The sequence below is a fragment of the Oncorhynchus tshawytscha genome, unplaced genomic scaffold (assembly GCF_018296145.1).
Source record: "Oncorhynchus tshawytscha isolate Ot180627B unplaced genomic scaffold, Otsh_v2.0 Un_contig_5682_pilon_pilon, whole genome shotgun sequence".
NCBI classification, from domain to species: Eukaryota; Metazoa; Chordata; class Actinopteri; order Salmoniformes; family Salmonidae; genus Oncorhynchus; species Oncorhynchus tshawytscha.
The window spans coordinates 12,072-37,600 of NW_024608433.1; the positions used below are offsets into that span (position 1 = coordinate 12,072).

General features: G+C 39.5%; 1 long non-coding RNA gene and 1 pseudogene across 1 annotated transcript; both read right to left on the bottom strand.

Annotated features, from left to right (window-relative positions):
- Positions 1–554: 554 nt before the first annotated feature.
- On the bottom strand, positions 555–13,330 carry LOC121843520. The gene is made up of 3 exons (XR_006081602.1): positions 12,904–13,330; positions 2,783–2,836; positions 555–913 (listed from the first exon to the last, which is right to left on the bottom strand). It is a non-coding gene; the product is annotated as an uncharacterized LOC121843520 (long non-coding RNA).
- Positions 13,331–13,770: 440 nt separating this feature from the next.
- LOC121843524 lies at positions 13,771–23,799 on the bottom strand (annotated as a pseudogene).
- Between the last annotated feature and the right edge of the window lie 1,730 nt (positions 23,800–25,529).

Sequence of the window (25,529 nt, forward strand, 5' to 3'; positions counted from 1 at the left end):
ACGTTGAGTGTGAGGTTATTTTCCTGACACCACACTCCGAGGGCCCTCACCTCCTCCCTGTAGGCCGTCTCGTCGTTGTTGGTAATCAAGCCTACCACTGTTGTGTCGTCGTATAAGGAGAACCAGTACAGAGTCAATGTGCAGGGTACCAGGTAGTTGAGGTAATAATGAGACTATAAGGAGAACCAGTACTGAGTCAATGTGCAGGGTACCAGGTAGTTGAGGTAATAATGAGACTATAAGGAGAACCAGTACTGAGTCAATGTGCAGGGTACCAGGTAGTTGAGGTAATAATGAGACTATAAGGAGTACCAGTACTGAGTCAATGTGCAGGGTACCAGGTAGTTGAGGTAATAATGAGACTATAAGGAGAACCAGTACTGAGTCAATGTGCAGGGTACCAGGTAGCTAAGGTAATAATGAGACTATAAGGAGAACCAGTCCTGAGTCAATGTGCAGGGTACCAGGTAGTTGAGGTAATAATGAGACTATAATTGAGATAATATGTACATGTAGGTAGAGGTAAAAGTGATGAGGCAATCAGGATAGAGATTACTTCTCCTCATCCAGGGAGTACGTACACACACACACACACACACACACACACACACACACACACACACACAGGGAGGGAATGTTGTGTTTGTTTAATATTGTTTTAGGACTATGCAAATGGACAAAATGATGAGCCTATGGATTATGAAAACAACAACAATAAATGGGAAAATGTGAGAGGAGAAATGACTAGAGACAGTGTTGTTTAACTCACTGACCAGGACCCATGAGTTCTTCTTACCTTTGTTCAGTAGAAAAGTCTCCCTCTCTAAAGGTTAGAGGAGGTTCCATAGACCGGTCACTCTTCATGGACACACAGCTGGGAACAGGGGAGGCTGGTCTCTCCTGCTTGATTGGACTTCAACACAACAGAGACAAACATTACATCTCATCTACTCTGAGCTCAGAAACAAAAGAGAGTTTCATTCCAAAACGCTGTATCTACTTTCAGAAATGTTGGTAAATAATATTTGATTGTTTATAGAAATTATTAAATGACTTCAAGTCTTTATAAAGGTTTCTAAAGTGGGTAAATTTCACTTAAAAAAGCCAGACTTGATTTGATGAAAAATGGATCAACAACAAAACAAATCAAAATCTAGAACAGTTACAGTATATAGAATGTAGTATATAGTATATAGTTACAGTATATAGAATGTAGTATATAGTTATAGTATATAGAATGTAGTATATAGTATATAGTTACAGTATATAGAATGTAGTATATAGTATATAGTTACAGTATATAGAATGTAGTATATAGTATATAGTTACAGTATATAGAATGTAGTATATAGTATATAGTTACAGTATATAGAATGTAGTATATAGTATATAGTTACAGTATATAGAATGTAGTATATAGTATATAGTTACAGTATATAGAATGTAGTACATAGTATATAGTTACAGTTTATAGAATGTAGTATATAGTTATAGTTAGTATATAGAATGTAGTATATAGTTATAGTATATAGAATGTAGTATATATTATATAGTTACAGTATATAGAATGTAGTATATAGTATATAGTTACAGTATGTATAATGTAGTATATAGTATATAGTTACAGTATATAGAATGTAGTATATAGTATATAGTTACAGTATGTATAGTGTAGTATATAGTATATAGTTACAGTATATAGAATGTAGTATATAGTATATAGTTACAGTATATAGAATGTAGTATATAGTATATAGTTACAGTATATAGAATGTAGTATATAGTATATAGTTATAGTATATAGAATGTAGTATATAATATATAGTTACAGTGTATAGAATGTAGTATATAGTATATAGTTACAGTATATAGAATGTAGTATATAGTATATAGTTACAGTATATAGAATGTAGTACATAGTATATAGTTACAGTATATAGAATGTAGTATATAGTATATAGTTACAGTATATAGAATGTAGTACATAGTATATAGTTACAGTATATAGAATGTAGTATATAGTATATAGTTACAGTATATAGAATGTAGTATATAGTTACAGTATATAGAATGTAGTATATATTATATAGTTACAGTATATAGAATGTAGTATATAGTATATAGTTACAGTATATATAATGTAGTATATAGTATATAGTTACAGTATATAGAATGTAGTATATAGTATATAGTTACAGTATGTATAGTGTAGTATATAGTATATAGTTACAGTATATAGAATGTAGTATATAGTATATAGTTATAGTATATAGAATGTAGTATATAGTATATAGTTACAGTATATAGAATGTAGTATATAGTATATAGTTATAGTATATAGAATGTAGTATATAATATATAGTTACAGTGTATAGAATGTAGTATATAGTATATAGTTACAGTATATAGAATGTAGTATATAGTATATAGTTACAGTATATAGAATGTAGTACATAGTATATAGTTACAGTATATAGAATGTAGTATATAGTATATAGTTACAGTATATAGAATGTAGTATATAGTATATAGTTACAGTATATAGAATGTAGTATATAGTTATAGTATATAGAATGTAGTGTATAGTATATAGTTACAGTATATAGAATGTAGTACATAGTATATAGTTACAGTATATAGAATGTAGTATATAGTATATAGTTACAGTATATAGAATGTAGTATATAGTACATAGTTACAGTATATAGAATGTACACATAAGCAATATTTCTGATTTAAAAACATTTTAGAATATACATTCTTAAACAATCTGTCATCTCACCTCTTAGTTTTGGTGTCATGTTCCCCAGAGAGACTCATTTTAGAGCACTGACCCCTAAACAGACATCCAACATGTTGGTTGTGGTTAACACAGTGACAACTAAACAGAGATCCAACATGTTGGTTGTGGTTAACACAGTGACAACAGAGATCCAACATGTTGGTTGTGGTTAACACAGTGACAACTAAACAGAGATCCAACATGTTGGTTGTGGTTAACACAGTGACAACTAAACAGAGATCCAACATGTTGGTTGTGGTTAACACAGTGACAACTAAACAGAGATCCAACATGTTGGTTGTGGTTAACATTTACAGTGACAACTAAACAGAGATCCAACATGTTGGTTGTGACTGATATTTGTCACCTCATCAACATGTTTGTGTCAGTAATAAATTAATAATCCAACATAATGTGTCACTGTTTGTTAAGGCTCCCAGACGTGACCAACTGAGTTTCTTTTTGAGGATGAACGGAGGGAAATAATACACCAGTTCCATGGTTCTCCTGTATTCTTATGCTCCAACAATAACAACATCAGTGACTAATTGTCCAGCTTTTATTTAGTTGAATGAACATTCTCAAAGATGATATGCTGTTATTGAAATATGTTTCAGTCCATTGTCTTTTATACATCATCTCTATTTGGTTTTAGTCAGTTTAATTTAATAAAAACATTTGTTTTTGTGAAGTCATCCCCCGACCCACCTGGAGTTTCTGCCGTGACCCACAATTGGATGACAGAGTTTACATAGAACACCTATGGTGACCCACTGTGGTCCTGACAGAGTTTACATAGACTATCCCCCGACCCACCTGGAGCCCTGCCGTGACCCACAAGTGGTCCTGACAGAGTTTACATAGACTACCAGAGCAGGATTCATCAACTTCAAATCAGTTTCATTCTAAATAACTGAGAATATAGTGATATTTCCAAACATTTCCCACAGAGTCAGGTCGTTCTGTTTCAATATAAAGGTATTTCCTAAACATTTCCCACAGAGACCCTCAGGTCCAGGAATATCATCCTCAGGATAGCCCTAAACATTTCCCACAAGACCATGGTCCTATAAAGGATATTTCCTAAACATTTCCCACAGAACCCTAAATAGGTGTTCAGCAATATAAAGTGATATTTCCTAAACATTTCCCACAGAGACCATCAGGTGTTCAGGAATATAAAGGATATTTCCTAAACATTTCCCACAGAGACCATCAGGTCGTTCAGCAATATAAAGGATATTTCCTAAACATTTCCCACAGAGACCATCAGGTCGTTCAGAATATAAAGGATATTTCCTAAACATTTCCCACAGAGACCATCAGGTCGTTCAGGAATATAAAGGATATTTCCTAAACATTTCCCACAGAGACCATCAGGTCGTTCAGGAATATAAAGGATATTTCCTAAACATTTCCCACAGAGACCATCAGGTCGTTCAGGAATATAAAGGATATTTCCTAAACATTTCCCACAGAGACCATCAGGTCGTTCAGAATATAAAGGATATTTCCTAAACATTTCCCACAGAGACCATCAGGTCGTTCAGCAATATAAAGGATATTTCCTAAACATTTCCCACAGAGACCATCAGGTCGTTCAGAATATAAAGGATATTTCCTAAACATTTCCCACAGAGACCATCAGGTCGTTCAGGAATATAAAGGATATTTCCTAAACATTTCCCACAGAGACCATCAGGTCGTTCAGGAATATAAAGGATATTTCCTAAACATTTCCCACAGAGACCCTCAGGTCGTTCAGGAATATAAAGGATATTTCCTAAACATTTCCCACAGAGACCCTCAGGTCGTTCAGGAATATAAAGGATATTTCCTAAACATTTCCCACAGAGACCATCAGGTCGTTCAGGAATATAAAGGATATTTCCTAAACATTTCCCACAGAGACCATCAGGTCGTTCAGGAATATAAAGGATATTTCCTAAATATTTCCTAAACATTTCCCACAGAGACCATCAGGTCGTAAAAGGATCATATCTCAGCCTATTCTGTCTATTGAATGTGTGACGACCTCAGTTCATAATAATTATCCTCCAGACTTACTAGACTTACTAACTGTATAACTGTATAATAGTTCTATGTAGTCTATAGTAGACTTACTAGACTTACTAACTGTATAACTGTATAATAGTTCTATGTAGTCTATAGTAGACTTACTAGACTTACTAACTGTATAACTGTATAATAGTTCTATGTAGTCTATAGTAGACTTACTAACTGTATAATAGTTCTATGTAGTCTATAGTAGACTTACTAGACTTACTAACTGTATAACTGTATAATAGTTCTATGTCGTCTATAGTAGACTTACTAGACTTACTAACTGTATAACTGTATAATAGTTCTATGTCGTCTATAGTAGACTTACTAGACTTACTAACTGTATAACTGTATAATAGTTCTATGTAGTCTATAGTAGACTTACTAGACTTACTAACTGTATAACTGTATAATAGTTCTATGTAGTCTATAGTAGACTTACTAGACTTACTAACTGTATAACTGTATAATAGTTCTATGTAGTCTATAGTAGACTTACTAGACTTACTAACTGTATAACTGTATAATAGTTCTATGTAGTCTATAGTAGACTTACTAACTGTATAACTGTATAATAGTTCTATGTAGTCTATAGTAGACTTACTAGACTTACTAACTGTATAACTGTATAATAGTTCTATGTAGTCTATAGTAGACTTACTAGACTTACTAACTGTATAATAGTTCTATGTAGTCTATAGTAGACTTACCAGTCTGCCCGTCTTCCCTTCAAATCAACACATTTATCCCACTTCTAGTTGTGCAGACAAATCTGTGCCACAGTTTCTACAGCCATGTTGTAACTGCGTTAAGCTACACACTTATTTACAATTTCATGAGGAAATCCCATATTTTCTGACGCTGTTGCAGAGGCAGTACTCTGTATTACAAACTTCAAAACCCTTTTTATATTCATCTCAAATACACTACAAGTTTTAAAGTCCCTACATTGCAGGAAAGTTCTCATGCAAAAGGTTGTACATTCAGATCCTGTACAGAGATTGTCTTTGGTTTTGGGAATCCTGAAAGATAACAGTGAATATGAGACATGGGGGAAGGTAGACAGATAACAGTGAATATGAGTTATGGAGGAAGGTATTGGGAAGGCTGAAAGATAACATTGAATTCCCCTCAAGTATTGAAAACAGGAAGTGAACTTAGTCACAAGGTTGTGCCAACTACAGTAGTGTTGCAAAATCCTTACCACCCCCCCTCTTCCCCATCTGTCTTAAGAACAGAACCTGTGGTTTAATGTAGATCCATGTAGATACAACAGAATCAATATGTGGTTTAATGTAGATACAACAGAAACAACATGTGGTTTAATGTAGATATATGTAGATACAACAGAATCAACATGTGGTTTAATGTAGATCCATGTAGATACAACAGAATCAACATGTGGTTTAATGTAGATATATGTAGATACAACAGAATCAACATGTGGTTCAATGTAGATACATGTAGATACAACAGAATCAACATGTGGTTTAATGTAGATACAACAGAAACAACATGTGGTTTAATGTAGATACAACAGAATCAACATGTGGTTTAATGTAGATACAACAGAATCAACATGTGGTTTAATGTAGATACAACAGAATCAACATGTGGTTTAATGTAGATACAACAGAATCAACATGTGGTTTAATGTAGATACATGTAGATACAACAGAAACAACATGTGGTTTAATGTAGATACAACAGAATCAACATGTGGTTTAATGTAGATACAACAGAATCAACATGTGGTTTAATGTAGATCCATGTAGATACAACAGAAACAACATGTGGTTTAATGTAGATACATGTAGATACAACAGAAACAACATGTGGTTTAATGTAGATACAACAGAATCAACATGTGGTTTAATGTAGATACAACAGAAACAACATGTGGTTTAATGTAGATCCATGTAGATACAACAGAATCAACATGTGGTTTAATGTAGATACAACAGAATCAACATGTGGTTTAATGTAGATACAACAGAATCAACATGTGGTTTAATGTAGATGCAACAGAATCAACATGTGGTTTAATGTAGATACAACAGAAACAACATGTGGTTTAATGTAGATCCATGTAGATACAACAGAATCAACATGTGGTTTAATGTAGATACAACAGAATCAACATGTGGTTTAATGTAGATACAACAGAATCAACATGTGGTTTAATGTAGATAAATGTAGATACAACAGAATCAACATGTGGTTTAATGTAGATACATGTAGATACAACAGAATCAACATGTGGTTTAATGTAGATACAACAGAAACAACATGTGGTTTAATGTAGATACAACAGAAACAACATGTGGTTTAATGTAGATACATGTAGATACAACAGAATCAACATGTGTTTTAATGTAGATACAACAGAATCAACATGTGGTTTAATGTAGATACATGTAGATACAACAGAATCAACATGTGGTTTAATGTAGATACATCAGAATCAACATGTGGTTTAATGTAGATACATCAGAATCAACATGTGGTTTAATGTAGATACAACAGAATCAACATGTGGTTTAATGTAGATACAACAGAAACAACAAGTGGTTTAATGTAGATACAACAGAATCAACATGTGGTTTAATGTAGATACATGTAGATACAACAGAAACAACATGTGGTTTAATGTAGATACAACAGAATCAACATGTGGTTTAATGTAGATACAACAGAATCAACATGTGGTTTAATGTAGATACATGTAGATACAACAGAAACAACATGTGGTTTAATGTAGATACAACAGAATCAACATGTGGTTTAATGTAGATACAACAGAAACAACATGTGGTTTAATGTAGATACAACAGAAACAACATGTGGTTTAATGTAGATACAACAGAATCAACATGTGGTTTAATGTAGATACATGTAGATACAACAGAAACAACATGTGGTTTAATGTAGATACAACAGAATCAACATGTGGTTTAATGTACATATATGTAGATACAACAGAATCAACATGTGGTTCAATGTAGATACATGTAGATACAACAGAATCAACACGTGGTTTAATGTAGATACAACAGAAACAACATGTGGTTTAATGTAGATACAACAGAAACAACATGTGGTTTAATGTAGATCCATGTAGATACAACAGAAACAACATGTGGTTTAATGTAGATACAACAGAATCAACATGTGGTTTAATGTAGATACAACAGAATCAACATGTGGTTTAATGTAGATACAACAGAATCAACATGTGGTTTAATGTAGATACAACAGAATCAACATGTGGTTTAATGTAGATACAACAGAATCAACATGTGGTTTAATGTAGATACAACAGAATCAACATGTGGTTTAATGTAGATACATGTAGATACAACAGAAACAACATGTGGTTTAATGTAGATACAACAGAATCAACATGTGGTTTAATGTAGATACAACAGAATCAACATGTGGTTTAATGTAGATCCATGTAGATACAACAGAAACAACATGTGGTTTAATGTAGATACAACAGAATCAACATGTGGTTTAATGTAGATACAACAGAATCAACATGTGGTTTAATGTAGATACAACAGAAACAACATGTGGTTTAATGTAGATACAACAGAATCAACATGTGGTTTAATGTAGATACATGTAGATACAACAGAAACAACATGTGGTTTAATGTAGATACAACAGAAACAACATGTGGTTTAATGTAGATATATGTAGATACAACAGAATCAACATGTGGTTCAATGTAGATACATGTAGATACAACAGAATCAACATGTGGTTTAATGTAGATACAACAGAAACAACATGTGGTTTAATGTAGATACAACAGAAACAACATGTGGTTTAATGTAGATCCATGTAGATACAACAGAAACAACATGTGGTTTAATGTAGATACAACAGAATCAACATGTGGTTTAATGTAGATACAACAGAATCAACATGTGGTTTAATGTAGATACAACAGAATCAACATGTGGTTTAATGTAGATACAACAGAATCAACATGTGGTTTAATGTAGATACAACAGAATCAACATGTGGTTTAATGTAGATACAACAGAATCAACATGTGGTTTAATGTAGATACATGTAGATACAACAGAAACAACATGTGGTTTAATGTAGATACAACAGAATCAACATGTGGTTTAATGTAGATACAACAGAATCAACATGTGGTTTAATGTAGATACAACAGAAACAACATGTGGTTTAATGTAGATCCATGTAGATACAACAGAATCAACATGTGGTTTAATGTAGATACAACAGAATCAACATGTGGTTTAATGTAGATACAACAGAATCAACATGTGGTTTAATGTAGATGCAACAGAATCAACATGTGGTTTAATGTAGATACAACAGAAACAACATGTGGTTTAATGTAGATCCATGTAGATACAACAGAATCAACATGTGGTTTAATGTAGATACAACAGAATCAACATGTGGTTTAATGTAGATACAACAGAATCAACATGTGGTTTAATGTAGATAAATGTAGATACAACAGAATCAACATGTGGTTTAATGTAGATACATGTAGATACAACAGAATCAACATGTGGTTTAATGTAGATACAACAGAAACAACATGTGGTTTAATGTAGATACAACAGAAACAACATGTGGTTTAATGTAGATACATGTAGATACAACAGAATCAACATGTGTTTTAATGTAGATACAACAGAATCAACATGTGGTTTAATGTAGATACATGTAGATACAACAGAATCAACATGTGGTTTAATGTAGATACATCAGAATCAACATGTGGTTTAATGTAGATACATCAGAATCAACATGTGGTTTAATGTAGATACAACAGAATCAACATGTGGTTTAATGTAGATACAACAGAAACAACAAGTGGTTTAATGTAGATACAACAGAATCAACATGTGGTTTAATGTAGATACATGTAGATACAACAGAAACAACATGTGGTTTAATGTAGATACAACAGAATCAACATGTGGTTTAATGTAGATACAACAGAATCAACATGTGGTTTAATGTAGATACATGTAGATACAACAGAATCAACATGTGGTTTAATGTAGATACATCAGAATCAACATGTGGTTTAATGTAGATACAACAGAATCAACATGTGGTTTAATGTAGATACAACAGAAACAACATGTGGTTTAATGTAGATACAACAGAATCAACATGTGGTTTAATGTAGATACATGTAGATACAACAGAAACAACATGTGGTTTAATGTAGATACAACAGAATCAACATGTGGTTTAATGTAGATACAACAGAATCAACATGTGGTTTAATGTAGATACAACAGAATCAACATGTGGTTTAATGTAGATCCATGTAGATACAACAGAAACAACATGTGGTTTAATGTAGATACAACAGAATCAACATGTGGTTTAATGTAGATACAACAGAAACAACATGTGGTTTAATGTAGATCCATGTAGATACAACAGAATCAACATGTGGTTTAATGTAGATACAACAGAATCAACATGTGGTTTAATGTAGATACAACAGAATCAACATGTGGTTTAATGTAGATGCAACAGAATCAACATGTGGTTTAATGTAGATACAACAGAAACAACATGTGGTTTAATGTAGATCCATGTAGATACAACAGAATCAACATGTGGTTTAATGTAGATACAACAGAATCAACATGTGGTTTAATGTAGATACAACAGAATCAACATGTGGTTTAATGTAGATACATGTAGATACAACAGAATCAACATGTGGTTTAATAGATACATGTAGATACAACAGAATCAACATGTGGTTTAATGTAGATACAACAGAAACAACATGTGGTTTAATGTAGATGCAACAGAAACAACATGTGGTTTTTAATGTAGATACATGTAGATACAACAGAATCAACATGTGTTTTAATGTAGATACAACAGAATCAACATGTGGTTTAATGTAGATACATGTAGATACAACAGAATCAACATGTGGTTTAATGTAGATACATGTAGATACAACAGAAACAACATGTGGTTTAATGTAGATACATCAGAATCAACATGTGGTTTAATGTAGATACAACAGAATCAACATGTGGTTTAATGTAGATACAACAGAAACAACAAGTGGTTTAATGTAGATACATGTAGATACAACAGAAACAACATGTGGTTTAATGTAGATACAACAGAAACAACATGTGGTTTAATGTAGATACATGTAGATACAACAGCAACAACATGTGGTTTAATGTAGATACAACAGAAACAACATGTGGTTTAATGTAGATACAACAGAATCAACATGTGGTTTAATGTAGATACAACAGAATCAACATGTGGTTTAATGTAGATACAACAGAAACAACATGTGGTTAAATAGATGTACATACAACAGAATCAACATGTGGTATTCTCAACTTCTCTTTTAACAGAACAGAGACATTTCAGAGAGGAGTCTGGTGGGAGGAGCTATAGCCTGGTGGGAGGAGCTATAGGAGGAGCTATAGGAGGACGGGTTCATTTTTATGGCTGAAATGGAATAAATTAATGAAGTGTTTGATGTTCCATTTATTCCATTCCAGTCTTTACACTGAGCCTGTCCTCCTATTGCTCCTCCACCAGCCTCCTCTGGTGTGTATGTGAAAGTATTCAGGTGTTGATGTTGCTGTGGAGGCAAATTATATATAACACACTACCTTTAAAGGTCCTTTTCAGCCATAAAAATAAAATAACATCAGAATATATATAAAACACTACCTTTAAAGGTCCTATTCAGCCATAAAAATAAAATACCATCAGAATATGTATAAAACACTACCTTTAAAGGTCCTATTCAGCCGTAAAAATAAAATACCATCAGAATATATATAAAACACTACCTTTAAAGGTCCTATTCAGCCATAATTATATTTAAAAAAAATACCTTTAAAGGTCCTATTCAGCCATAAAAATAAAATAACATCAGAATATATATAAAACACTACCTTTAAAGGTCCTATTCAGCCATAAAAATAAAATAACATCAGAATATATATAAAACACTACCTTTAAAGGTCCTATTCAGTCATAAAAATAAAGTAAAATAAAATGTGTAAATGATTTCTAAGTTTTGTAGAAAAAAAGTATAAAGTTAAAAAGTTCTACCCGATGACATCATCAAAAGTTATAACATTTAAAACCAGTGGTTTTCAAACACAATTAGATTGTCAGTGGTGTTTGGGAGCAATACAAAACCTAAACTATTGCAGGTTTTGAAAATCACTGTTTTTTACTTTTATGTCACAGAAAACATATTTTTAAGACTTTTCTACTTCTATTTGTCACTACAGATCGTAGTAAAACTACTAATTTCACACATTATAGGAGTCAGCCTGTAGACAAGATTACATTTCCAATAATCTGATGAGTGACAATATCAGTTGTCAAATATTACATGAAGAGATGGGAGCATCTAGTACATGAAGAGATGGGAGCATCTAGTACATGAAGAGATGGGAGCATCTAGTACATGAAGAGATGGGAGCATCTAGTACATGAAGAGATGGGAGCATCTAGTACATGAAGAGATGGGAGCATCTAGTACATGAAGAGATGGGAGCATCTAGTACATGAAGAGATGGGAGCATCTAGTACATGAAGAGATGGGAGCATCTGGTACATGAAGAGATGGGAGCATCTAGTACATGAAGAGATGCAGTGAAAGGAGCCTCTCTTTATCAAATCCTCCTTCAGAGTCACAAGCAGGTTAAACATTGTGATTTCTATATAATACTGTATCTGAGAGCAGATTCTGCAGGTTAAACATTGTGATTTCTATATAATACTGTATCTGAGGTTAAACATTGTGATTTCTATATAATACTGTATCTGAGATCAGATTCTGCAGGTTAAACATTGTGATTTCTATATAATACTGTATCTGAGATCAGATTCTGCAGGTTAAACATTGTGATTTCTATATAATACTGTATCAGAGTTTAAACATTGTGATTTCTATATAATACTGTATCTGAGTTTAAACATTGTGATTTCTATATAATACTGTAACAGAGATCAGATTCTGCAGGTTCATTGACACGTACCTTCATCAAATAACTCTCTTCATTCAGGAGGTGCAGCTTAATTTCCAAAGTTCACTTTTTCTTCAACAACATCCGTGTTGTCCATGTATTTATCACAGGACCCCTGCAGCAGCAGCATTGATCAACATCAGTGTTGTCCAGGTATTTATCACAGGACCCCTGCAGCAGCAGTATTGATCAACATCCGTGTTGTCCAGGTATTTATCACAGGACCCCTGCAGCAGCAGCATTGATCAACATCCGTGTTGTCCAGGTATTTATCACAGGACCCCTGCAGCAGCAGCATTGATCAACAACCGTGTTGTCCATGTATTTATCACAGGACCCCTGCAGCAGCAGCATTGATCTGCAACTAAGCAGAAACTAGTAACACAATCAAATTAAAATCTGATAGTCTGTCGTCAATGGATGAACGGACAATATAAACCAGATAGAAACTGATAATAGTGCATGTGACTTCAGTTGTGGTTAGACGTCGAAACCAACTTGCTCAATGTCTTTCCATGTCTGGGGAAATGAAACCAGGCCAGTGGTGGTTGACTGTCTGAGACTGTGGTTTTGAGTCACGTGGAGCCTGACATGGACAAAGGCAGACATGTAACCATGGACAACTTCTTCACATCAATTTCCCTGTCAGACAAGTTGATTACAAAGAAGACTAGCCTGCTATGAACAGTGAACACACAAAGAAGACTAGCCTAGCCAGGTCATTACAGTTTATACAGTATCTCTACCATATACAAACAGCCTTCCATCTGACAGACACCAACTAGTATCCCCCCTTTCATTATATTACATTCATATTATTACTATTACATGGCAAGACTCTGTAAAAGGAGGTACTTGCCGCTGGTCTGTTGTGCTGTTCTACAATGTGCTCGACATGGCTGCTATCAACACGTGTTGTACAAGCAATGCCTTGTCAAGACAGTCAGCAGGAGAGATTTCATCATGGATCTGGCATGTGAGCTTCATGAGAACCACATGAACGCAGAGAAAGAAGCTACAGTCACCAAGCAGGCCTCCCAGGCAGCAGGTACTGCTCTCCCTCTTCCCCAAGCACCACATCTCCCACTGGTGAGAAAAGAGACACAATGTCAAGTCGGCAGATTCACACCGAACAAGGCCAATGAACACGGTGTGCAGGGCAACCGATTTGACTTGTTTGTGGACCTGAAGCATAAAGAGAAGAGGGGATTGATTCATATGTAAAGGAGCTACAGTGTCTGATAGCATAAAGAGAAGAGGTGATCTACAGTGTCTGATAGCATGAAGAGAAGAGGGGATTGATTCATGTGTAAAGGAGCTACAGTGTCTGATAGCATAAAGAGAAAGGGGATTGATTCATGTGTAAAGGAGCTACAGTGTCTGATAGCATAAAGAGAAGAGGTGATCTACAGTGTCTGATAGCATAAAGAGAAGAGGGGATTGATTCATGTGTAAATGAGCTACAGTGTCTGATAGCATAAAGAGAAGAGGGGATTGATTCATGTGTAGCATAAAATGAGCTACAGTGTCTGATAGCATAAAGAGAAGAGGTGATCTACAGTGTCTGATAGCATAAAGAGAAGAGGGGATTGATTCATGTGTAAAGGAGCTACAGTGTCTGATAGCATAAAGAGAAGAGGGGATTGATTCATGTGTAAAGGAGCTACAGTGTCTGATAGCATAAAGAGAAGAGGTGATCTACAGTGTCTGATAGCATAAAGAGAAGTGGTGATCTACAGTGTCTGATAGCATGAAGAGAAGAGGTGATCTACAGTGTCTGATAGCATAAAGAGAAGAGGTGATCTACAGTGTCTGATACAATCAACACATTATTGTTTTAATACCTTGTCATAAATATTTTTCCACAAATATTTATTTATGCAATTCATCCTTTACAATTGTTCTGGTGCTTTTGTTTAGGAATACAGAATACATTCCTCCTGTGCACCTGGCTGGTTATATTATTCAAATATGATATATTTTTGTCAAAATAAAGTAAATGGACTTATTAAGTACTATAACTGTATTACTAATCAAATATACAAATAAAGTTGATCAAATGGATTACACTGTAATGTTTTTATTGTCAGGGAAACAGAAATAGGCTGTAGGACGATTTATTTTCTACTTTGTAGAATTAACAATTGTTATTTTATTGATATATTTCCACTAATATGTCTTCATGTAATTAATCCTTTACAATAGTTTATACACTATTTATTAAGTGTTTATTTAACAAACCATGCCTTCACACCTGGCACCTTGCTGGTTGATATGCATCTGATGCATGTGATAAAGTGGACGCCTGGCAACTTTCTCTAGCGTGGACTTATATGCTGAAAGACCAGGTGGTTGTAGTGTTATTAAGGACTGGTAGATGGGTGTTCTGATAGGCTGAAAGACCAGGTGGTTGTAGTGTTATTAAGGACTGGTAGATGGGTGTTCTGATAGGCTGAAAGACCAGGTGGTTCTAGTGTTAAGGAAAGGTAGATGAGTGTTGGTCATGCATTCACTCATGCTGACCGGCTCCAGTACTTTGTTCTTGACTAATGCCTCCAAGTCAGCATTGACTTTTGGTCGTGTTAAAGACTTATACAGGTGAATCTGTCGCTGTGAGAGGCATCACTGATGTCACAGTTCAGGTAAACAGACCAACTCTATGTTGTGAAGGGAGACTATCCATCACTACTGGGATGTTCATAGTTGAACTGTGTGCAGGGCAGGTCCTGCTTTCAGAACCTTTGGTTTGTTGTCTGACTTAATGCCAAGCTTCCCTGTAATGTCATTCATACTACCTATACTCATTCATACTACCTATACCCATTCATACTACCTATACCCATTCATACTACCCATACCCATTCATACTACCTATACCTATTCATACTACCTATACCTATTCATACTACCTATACCCATTCATACTACCTATACCTATTCATACTACCTATACCTATTCATACTACCTATACCTATTCATACTACCTATACCTATTCATACTACCTATACCCATTCATACTACCTATACCCATTCATACTACCTATACCTATTCATACTACCTATACCTATTCATACTACCTATACCCATTCATACTACCTATACCCATTCATACTACCTATACCCATTCATACTACCTATACCCATTCATACTACCTATACTATATCTATACCTATTCATACTACCTATACCTATTCATACTACCTATACCCATTCATACTACCTATACCTATTCATACTACCTATACCCATTCATACTACCTATACCCATTCATACTACCTATACCCATTCATACTACCTATACCTATTCATACTACCTATACCTATTCATACTACCTATACTATATCTATACCTATTCATACTACCTATACCTATTCATACTACCTATACCTATTCATACTACCTATACCCATTCATACTACCTATACCTATTCATACTACCTATACCCATTCATACTACCTATACCCATTCATACTACCTATACCCATTCATACTACCTATACCTATTCATACTACCTATACCCATTCATACTACCTATACCTATTCATACTACCTATACCCATTCATACTACCTATACCTATTCATACTACCTATACCCATTCATACTACCTATACCCGTTCATACTACCTATACCTATTCATACTACCTATACCCATTCATACTACCTATACCCGTTCATACTACCTATACCTATTCATACTACCTATTCCCATTCATACTACCCTGCTGTCCATTAAATATGTTTCTTTAAGATGGCAGGTAGGTCTGTGTCTCCATGTGTCATTGTCTGCACTGATGGCCAGTCCAGTGTGATTCTTTAAGATGGCAGGTAGGTCTGTCATTGTCTTCACTGATGACCAGTCCAGTGTGATTCTTTAAGATGGCAGGTAGATCTGTCATTGTCTTCACTGATGACCAGTCCAGTGTGATTCTTTAAGATGGCAGGTAGGTCTGTCATTGTCTTCACTGATGGGCAGTCCAGTGTGATTCTTTAAGATGACAGGTAGGTCTGTCATTGTCTTCACTGATGGGCAGTCCAGTGTGATTCTTTAAGATGACAGGTAGGTCTGTCATTGTCTTCACTGATGACCAGTCCAGTGTGATTCTTTAAGATGGCAGGTAGGTCTGTCATTGTCTTCACTGATGGCCAGTCCAGTGTGATTCTTTAAGATGACAGGTAGGTCTGTCATTGTCTTCACTGATGGCCAGTCCAGTGTGATTCTTTAAGATGGCAGGTAGGTCTGTCATTGTCTTCACTGATGGCCAGTCCAGTGTGATTCTTTAAGATGACAGGTAGGTCTGTGTCTCCATGTGTCATTGTCTGCACTGATGACCAGTCCAGTGTGATTATTCATTTTCTGTTCTCTTTTTGTTTCTAGAGGTTTTGTCAAATGTGCATTTTCTTACCACAGGCTGGACCATGTCCTTACCTCAGCATGTAGAAGGCTGATGTCCCACCTTGCCACAGTGGAAGCATGTGACTGACACTCTCTGATTTTCAGTTGAAACTCTTTTCCTTTTTTTGTGATCAACTTATTATTTATTTTAAAGGAACAAAGACAAGAACAAATAGCAGCAGGAATGATTATACAGCTAGAGACACAATACTGTTAATATATATATATATATATATATATATCAGAACAAATAGCAGCAGGAATGGTTATACAGCTAGAGACACAATACTGTTAATATATATATATATATATGTATTTTTATATATGATGTATATATATTTTTTTTTTTGGGGGGTATATATATATCAGTGTGTTATGTAAATCAGTTATTGCGGGGAAATACAAAAATATAATTAACCACATATACAATCACTCACCTGGGACCAAACCAACCCACCCTCCAACCCCTCCTGGGACCACCCCAACCCACCCTCCAACCCTTCTGGGACCACCCCAACCCACTCTCCAACCCCTCCTGGGACCAACCCAACCCACCCTCCAACCCCTTCTGGAACCACTCCAACCCTACTGGGACCACCCCAACCCACCCTCCAACCCTTCTGGGACCACCCCAACCCACCCTCCAAACCTTCTGGGACCACCCCAACCCACCCTCCAACCCTACTGGGACCACTCCAACCCTACTGGGACCACCCCAACCCACCCTCCAACCCTTCTGGGACCACCCCAACCCACCCTCCAACCCTACTGGGACCACTCCAACCCTACTGGGACCACCCCAACCCACCCTCCAACCCCTCCTGGGACCACCCCAACCCACCCTCCAACCCCTCCTGGGACCACTCCAACCCACCCTCCAACCCCTCCTGGGACCACCCCAACCCACCCACCAACCCCTCCTGGGACCACCCCAACCCACCCTCCAACCCCTCCTGGGACCACCCCAACCCACCCTCCAACCCCTCCTGGGACCACTCCAACCCTACTGGAATCACTTCAACCCTACTGGGACCACTCCAAGCCTACTGGGACCACTCCAATCCTACTGGGACCACTCCAACCCTACTGGGATCACTCCAACCCTACTGGGACCACTCCAAGCCTACTGGGACCACTCCAATCCTACTGGGACCACTCTAATCCTACTGGGACCACTCCAACCCACCCTCCAACCCCTCCTGGGACCACCCCAACCCACCCTCCAACCCCTCCTGGGAACACTCCAACACACCTCCAACCCCTCCTGGGACCACCCCAACCCACCCTCCAACCCCTCCTGGGACCACCCCAACCCACCCTCCAACCCCTCCTGGGACCACCCCAACCCACCCTCCAACCCCTCCTGGGACCACCCCAACCCACCCTCCAACCCCTCCTGGGACCACTCCAACCCTACTGGGACCACTCCAAACCTACTGGGACCCCTCCAACCCACCCTCCAACACCTCCTGGACCACCCCAACCAACCCTCCAACCCCTCCTGGGACCACCCCAACCCACCCTCCAACCCCTCCTGGGACCACCCCAACCAACCCTCCAACCCCTCCTGGACCACCCCAACCCACCATCCAACCCCTCCTGGGACCACTCCAACCCTACTGGAATCACTTCAACCCTACTGGGACCACTCCAAGCCTACTGGGACCACTCCAATCCTACTGGGACCACTCCAACCCTACTGGGATCACTCCAACCCTACTGGGACCACTCCAAGCCTACTGGGACCACTCCGATCCTACTGGGACCACTCCAATCCTACTGGGACCACTCCAATCCTACTGGGACCACTCCAACCCACCCTCCAACCCCTCCTGGGACCACCCCAACCCACCCAACCATTAAAATAAATACTAAATGAAGATGTGATAAAATCAGTAAGGCCACATTTGGATTAAAATTATAATGAAGGTCAATCTGTTGAATAAAAAACACTTTATGGTTTCAGCTGCAGAGAACCAGCTGTCAATTGTTGTTTGGCCGCAAAGATCCCAGCAGTGGATGGTTGTTAATAAATTATATCTATAAAGGTGCTGATCCAATGAGGTGAGGTGGTGGACCCATGGATCCTAACAGTGTATAAAGTGCTGATCCAATGAGGTGTGGTGGTAGACCCATGGATCCTAACAGTGTATGAAGTGCTGATCCAATGAGGTGTGGTGGTAGACCCATGGATCCTAACAGTGTATAAAGGTGCTGATCCAATGAGGTGTGGTGGTAGACCCATGGATCCTAACAGTGTATGAAGGTGCTGATCCAATGAGGTGAGGTGGTAGACCCATGGATCCTAACAGTGTATAAAGTGCTGATCCAATGAGGTGTGGTGGTAGACCCATGGATCCTAACAGTGTATAAAGTGCTGATTGAATGAGGTGTGGTGGTAGACCCATGGATCCTAACAGTGGATAAAGGTGCTGATCCAATGAGGTGTGGTGGTAGACCCATGGATCCTAACAGTGGATAAAGGTGCTGATCCAATGAGGTGTGGTGGTAGACCCATGGATCCTAACAGTGTAGAAAGTGCTGATCCAATGAGGTGTGGTGGTAGACCCATGGATCCTAACAGTGTATAAAGTGCTGATCCAATGAGGTGTGGTGGTAGACCCATGGATCCTAACAGTGTATAAAGTGCTGATTGAATGAGGTGAGGTGGTGGACCCATGGATCCTAGCAGTGTATAAAGTGCTGATCCAATGAGGTGTGGTGGTGGACCCATGGATCCTAGCAGTGTAGAAAGTGCTGATCCAATGAGGTGAGGTCGTGGACCCATGGATCCTAGCAGTGTAGAAAGTGCTGATCCAATGAGGTGAGGTGGTGCCATCTTAGTTCCAACATCATTTTAGCTGTTGTCAAACCTGACAACAATAATCTTATTTTCTGTAGTGATAGTGGTGAATTATCATTAATTCATGTAATTCATTAAATAATAAGAGACAATAGATGCAAAGCTGCTGCAGTATAGCTATTTTATTGTTATTTAACAAGGCCACATCATGGCCTGACCTGGTCTGTGGGTATGTCCCAATTATATCACCTTCCTCCTGAACAAGGCCACATCATGGCCTGACCTGGTCTGTGGGTGTGTCCCAATTATATCACCTTCCTCCTGAACAAGGCCACATCATGGCCTGACCTAGTCTGTGGGTGTGTCCCAATTATATCACCTTCCTCCTGAACAAGGCCACATCATGGCCTGTCCTAGTCTGTGGGTATGTCCCAATTATATCACCTTCCTTCTGAACAAGGCCACATCATGGCCTGACCTAGTCTGTGGGTGTGTCCCAATTTTATCACCTTCCTCCTGAACTGTACACTCGTTCACTACTTTACCCACAAATCTAAAAGAATTGGATTAATATTTTATATTGGTAAAATAATCTAGCCAGCTATCTAACCTTGTAGTAATCATGCTCAAATTACCGACTGGGGGCCCCCATTTACTTTCGTAGGTCCCTTTCAGATACTGAGAAGAGGACAGAACAGCCTCCTGACTGGTATTAAGGATTCCAATGTGTCCTACTATCAATTAGGGATGTAGAATTCAAATATAGATGGAAGATAAGCCTAGAAGTAGTGGCAGACAGTGGCAGGCAGCACTACTTGTTCTTTGTCAGATGTTCCAATAATGACGACCTCCTCTGTGCTAATTTCTTCTTCTTGTCTTGTGTGGAGGTGACCCAGGCGTCCAGCAGCTTCTTGTCTTGTGTGGAGGTGAACCAGGCGTCCAGCAGCTTCTTGTCTTGTGTGGAGGTGACCCAGGCGTCCAGCAGCTTCTTGTCTTGTGTGGAGGTGACCCAGGCGTCCAGCAGCTTCTTGTCTTGTGTGGAGGTGACCCAGGCGTCCAGCAGCTTCTTGTCTTGTGTGGAGGTGACCCAGGCGTCCAGCAGCTTCTTGTCTTGTGTGGAGGTGACCCAGGCGTCCAGCAGCTTCTTGTCTTGTGTGGAGGTGACCCAGACGTCCAGCAGCTTCTTGTCTTGTGTGGAGGTGACCCAGGCGTCCAGCAGCTTCTTGTCTTGTGTGGAGGTGACCCAGGCGTCCAGCAGCTTCTTGTCTTGTGTGGAGGTGAACCAGGCGTCCAGCAGCTTCTTGTCTTGTGTGGAGGTGACCCAGGCGTCCAGCAGCTTCTTGTCTGTTGTGAAGGTGACCCAGGCGTCCAGCAGCTTCTTGTCTTGTGTGGAGGTGAACCAGGCGTCCAGCAGCTTCTTGTCTTGTGTGGAGGTGACCCAGGCGTCCAGCAGCTTCTTGTCTTGTGTGGAGGTGACCCAGGCGTCCAGCAGCTTCTTGTCTTGTGTGGAGGTGACCCAGGCGTCCAGCAGCTTCTTGTCTTGTGTTGAGGTGACTCAGGCGTCCAGCAGCTTCTTGTCTTGTGTGGAGGTGAACCAGGCGTCCAGCAGCTTCTTGTCTTGTGTGGAGGTGACCCAGGCGTCCAGCAGCTTCTTGTCTTGTGTGGAGGTGACCCAGGCGTCCAGCAGCTTCTTGTCTTGTGTGGAGGTGACCCAGGCGTCCAGCAGCTTCTTGCTGTAGTAGATCTGCCAGCCGTGCACCTGCACCACCATCACCATCACCAGGTACATGACGGACACAGCAGAGAAGACGAAGATGAAGCGGTACAGCTGTTTGGCCTCCGGGAACGTCTCCATACCCCGTAGATGAGCGGCACTATGCAGAAGAGGCCTAATCATGGAGATCACCAGGAAGCTGATGCTGTTTCTGGGCAGGGCCATGAAGCTGCAGAGGGGGGGATGATACTGAACAGATAGGGGTACTCCCACTGGTAGGGAGCAGCCACCAGGCTGTGGGACACCAGGTAGATGAAGAGGGAGGGATGGTACTGAGCAGATAGAGGTACTCCCACTGGTAGGGAGCAGCCACCACGCTGTGGGACACCAGGTAGATGAAGAGGGAGGGGATGATACTGAGCAGATAGAGGTACTCCCACTGGTAGGGAGCAGCCACCAGGCTGTGGGACACCAGGTAGATGAAGAGGGAGGGGATGGTACTGAGCAGATAGGGGTACTCCCACTGGTAGGGAGCAGACACCACGCTGTGGGACACCAGGTAGATGAAGAGGGAGGGGATGATACTGAGCAGATAGGGGTACTCCCACTGGTAGGGAGCAGCCACCACGCTGTGGGACACCAGGTTCAGCTGGCTCACCGTCAACTGGGCAGCTTAGAGGAGCCAGATCATGTGCACATTAAAAAGGGCTGAAGCACCACGTCAGCCCTTCTCTCACTGTTACCAGTCAGTGTATATCCAGAGACCCTCCACTAATGTTAAACATCTGACTGAGATGTGATCTCTGACTCTAACTGAGACCCCTCCACTAATGTTAAACATCTGACTGAGATGTGATCTCTGACTCTAACTGAGACCCCTCCACTAATGTTAAACATCTGACTGAGATGTGATCTCTGACTCTAACTGAGACCCCTCCACTAATGTTAAACATCTGACTGAGATGTGATCTCTGACTCTAACTGAGACCCCTCCACTAATGTTAAACATCTGACTGAGATGTGATCTCTGACTCTAACTGAGACCCCTCCACTAATGTTAAACATCTGACTGAGATGTGATCTCTGACTCTAACTGAGACCCCTCCACTAATGTTAAACATCTGACTGAGATGTGATCTCTGACTCTAACTGAGACCCCTCCACTAATGTTAAACATCTGAATGAGATGTGATCTCTGACTCTAACTGAGACCCTCCACTAATGTTAAACATCTGACTGAGATGTGATCTCTGACTCTAACTGAGACCCCTCCACTAATGTTAAACATCTGACTGAGATGTGATCTCTGACTCTAACTGACTCATGTATAATAGAAGTATACAGTCTGTCTCTATGTTCAGTCCAACCAAGGTGCACGGCCCTAATGAAAGCTCCAAGGCTGAACTCATTGTTTTTAATTCTAAATAAACACTTTTATTGAAATGTCACTTGTTTCCCTATAATAGTGGGCAGAATGTATAGCAGTTCTCTAGGAAGGAACCCCTATAGGAACCTTATGTCACTTGTTTCCCTATAATAGAGGGCAGAATGTGTCTCTACCTATCTAAAAGGGTTTCCATAAACATCTCTACCTATCTAAAAGGGTTTCCATAAACATCTCTACCTATCTAAAAGTGTTTTCATAAACATCTCTACCTATCTGCACATTAATGAGAAAGACTGGTGAACAGTTTGGATGGAAAGTTAAACCTCCATCAGAAACACCCTTCAGAGGAAGACTACTGGCTCCACCACATGGTAGTAGAAGGTCAACACAGAGGAAGACTACTGGCTCCACCACATGGTAGTAGAAGGTCGACACAGAGGAAGACTACTGGCTCCACCACATGGTAGTAGAAGGTCGACACAGAGGAAGACTACTGGCTCCACCACATGGTAGTAGAAGGTCGACACAGAGGAAGACTACTGGCTCCACCACATGGTAGTAGAAGGTCGACACAGAGGAAGAATACTGGCTCCACCACATGGTAGTAGAAGGTCAACACAGAGGAAGACTACTGGCTCCACCACATGGTAGTAGAAGGTCGACACAGAGGAAGACTACTGGCTCCACCACATGGTAGTAGAAGGTCGACACAGATGAAGACTACTGGCTCCACCACATGGTAGTAGAAGGTCAACACAGAGGAAGACTACTGGCTCCACCACATGGTAGTAGAAGGTCGACACAGAGGAAGACTACTGGCTCCACTACATGGTAGTAGAAGGTTGACACAGAGGAAGACTACTGGCTCCACCACATGGTAGTAGAAGGTCGACACAGAGGAAGACTACTGGCTCCACTACATGGTAGTAGAAGGTCGACACAGAGGAAGACTACTGGCTCCACTACATGGTAGTAGAAGGTCGACACAGAGGAAGACTACTGGCTCCACTACATGGTAGTAGAAGGTTGACACAGAGGAAGACTACTGGCTCCACCACATGGCAGTTGAAGGTCAACACCTAGGACACTGCCATCAGAAACACCCCTCAGAGGAAGACTACTGGCTCCACCACATGGCAGTTGAAGGTTGACACAGAGGAAGACTACTGGCTCCACCACATGGCAGTTGAAGGTCGACACAGAGGAAGACTACTGGCTCCACCACATGGTAGTAGAAGGTCAACACAGAGTAAGACTACTGGCTCCACCACATGGCAGTTGAAGGTCAACACCTAGGACACTGCCATCAGAAACACCCCTCAGAGGAAGACTACTGGCTCCACCACATGGTAGTAGAAGGTCAACACAGAGGAAGACTACTGGCTCCACCACATGGTAGTAGAAGGTCGACACAGAGGACACTGCGTCAAAATCAAACCAAATTTTACTTGTCACATGCTTCGTAAACCAGAGGTGTGGACTAATAGTGAAATGCTGACTTATGGGTCATTTTCCAACAATGCAGTTAAATATCAACAGCAGAAATAGTGACAGAAGGAAGAAATACACAGTGTCCTGTTAGGGAGTGTCCTGTTAGGGAGTGTCCTGTTAGGGAGTGTCCTGTTAGGGCGTGTCCTGTTAGGGAGTGTCCTGTTAGGGCGTGTCCTGTTAGGGAGTGTCCTGTTAGGGAGTGTCCTGTTAGGGAGTGTCCTGTATACTTCAATGCATTGAGTCTTACTAACGGTGGGAGTGTCCTGTTAGGGACTGTAATGTTAGGGAGTGTCCTGTATACTTCAATGCATTGAGTCTTACTAACGGAGGGAATGTCCTGCTAGGGAGTGTCCTGTTAGGGAGTGTCCTGTTAGGGAGTGTCCTGTATACTTCAATGCATTGAGTCTTACTAACGGAGGGAATGTCCTGCTAGGGAGTGTCCTGTTAGGGAGTGTCCTGTTAGGGAGTGTCCTGTATACTTCAATGCATTGAGTCTTACTAACGGAGGGAATGTACTGTTAGGGAGTGTCCTGTTAGGTAGTGTCCTGTATACTTCAATGCATTGAGTCTTACTAACGGAGGGAATGTACTGTTAGGGAGTGTCCTGTTAGGTAGTGTCCTGTATACTTCAATGCATTGAGACTTACTAACAGTGGGAGTGTCCTGTTAGGGAGTGTCCTGTTAGGGAGTGTCCTGTATACTTCAATGCATTGAGTCTTACTAACGGAGGGAATGTACTGTTAGGGAGTGTCCTGTTAGGTAGTGTCCTGTATACTTCAATGCATTGAGACTTACTAACAGTGGGAGTGTCCTGTTAGGGAGTGTCCTGTTAGGGAGTG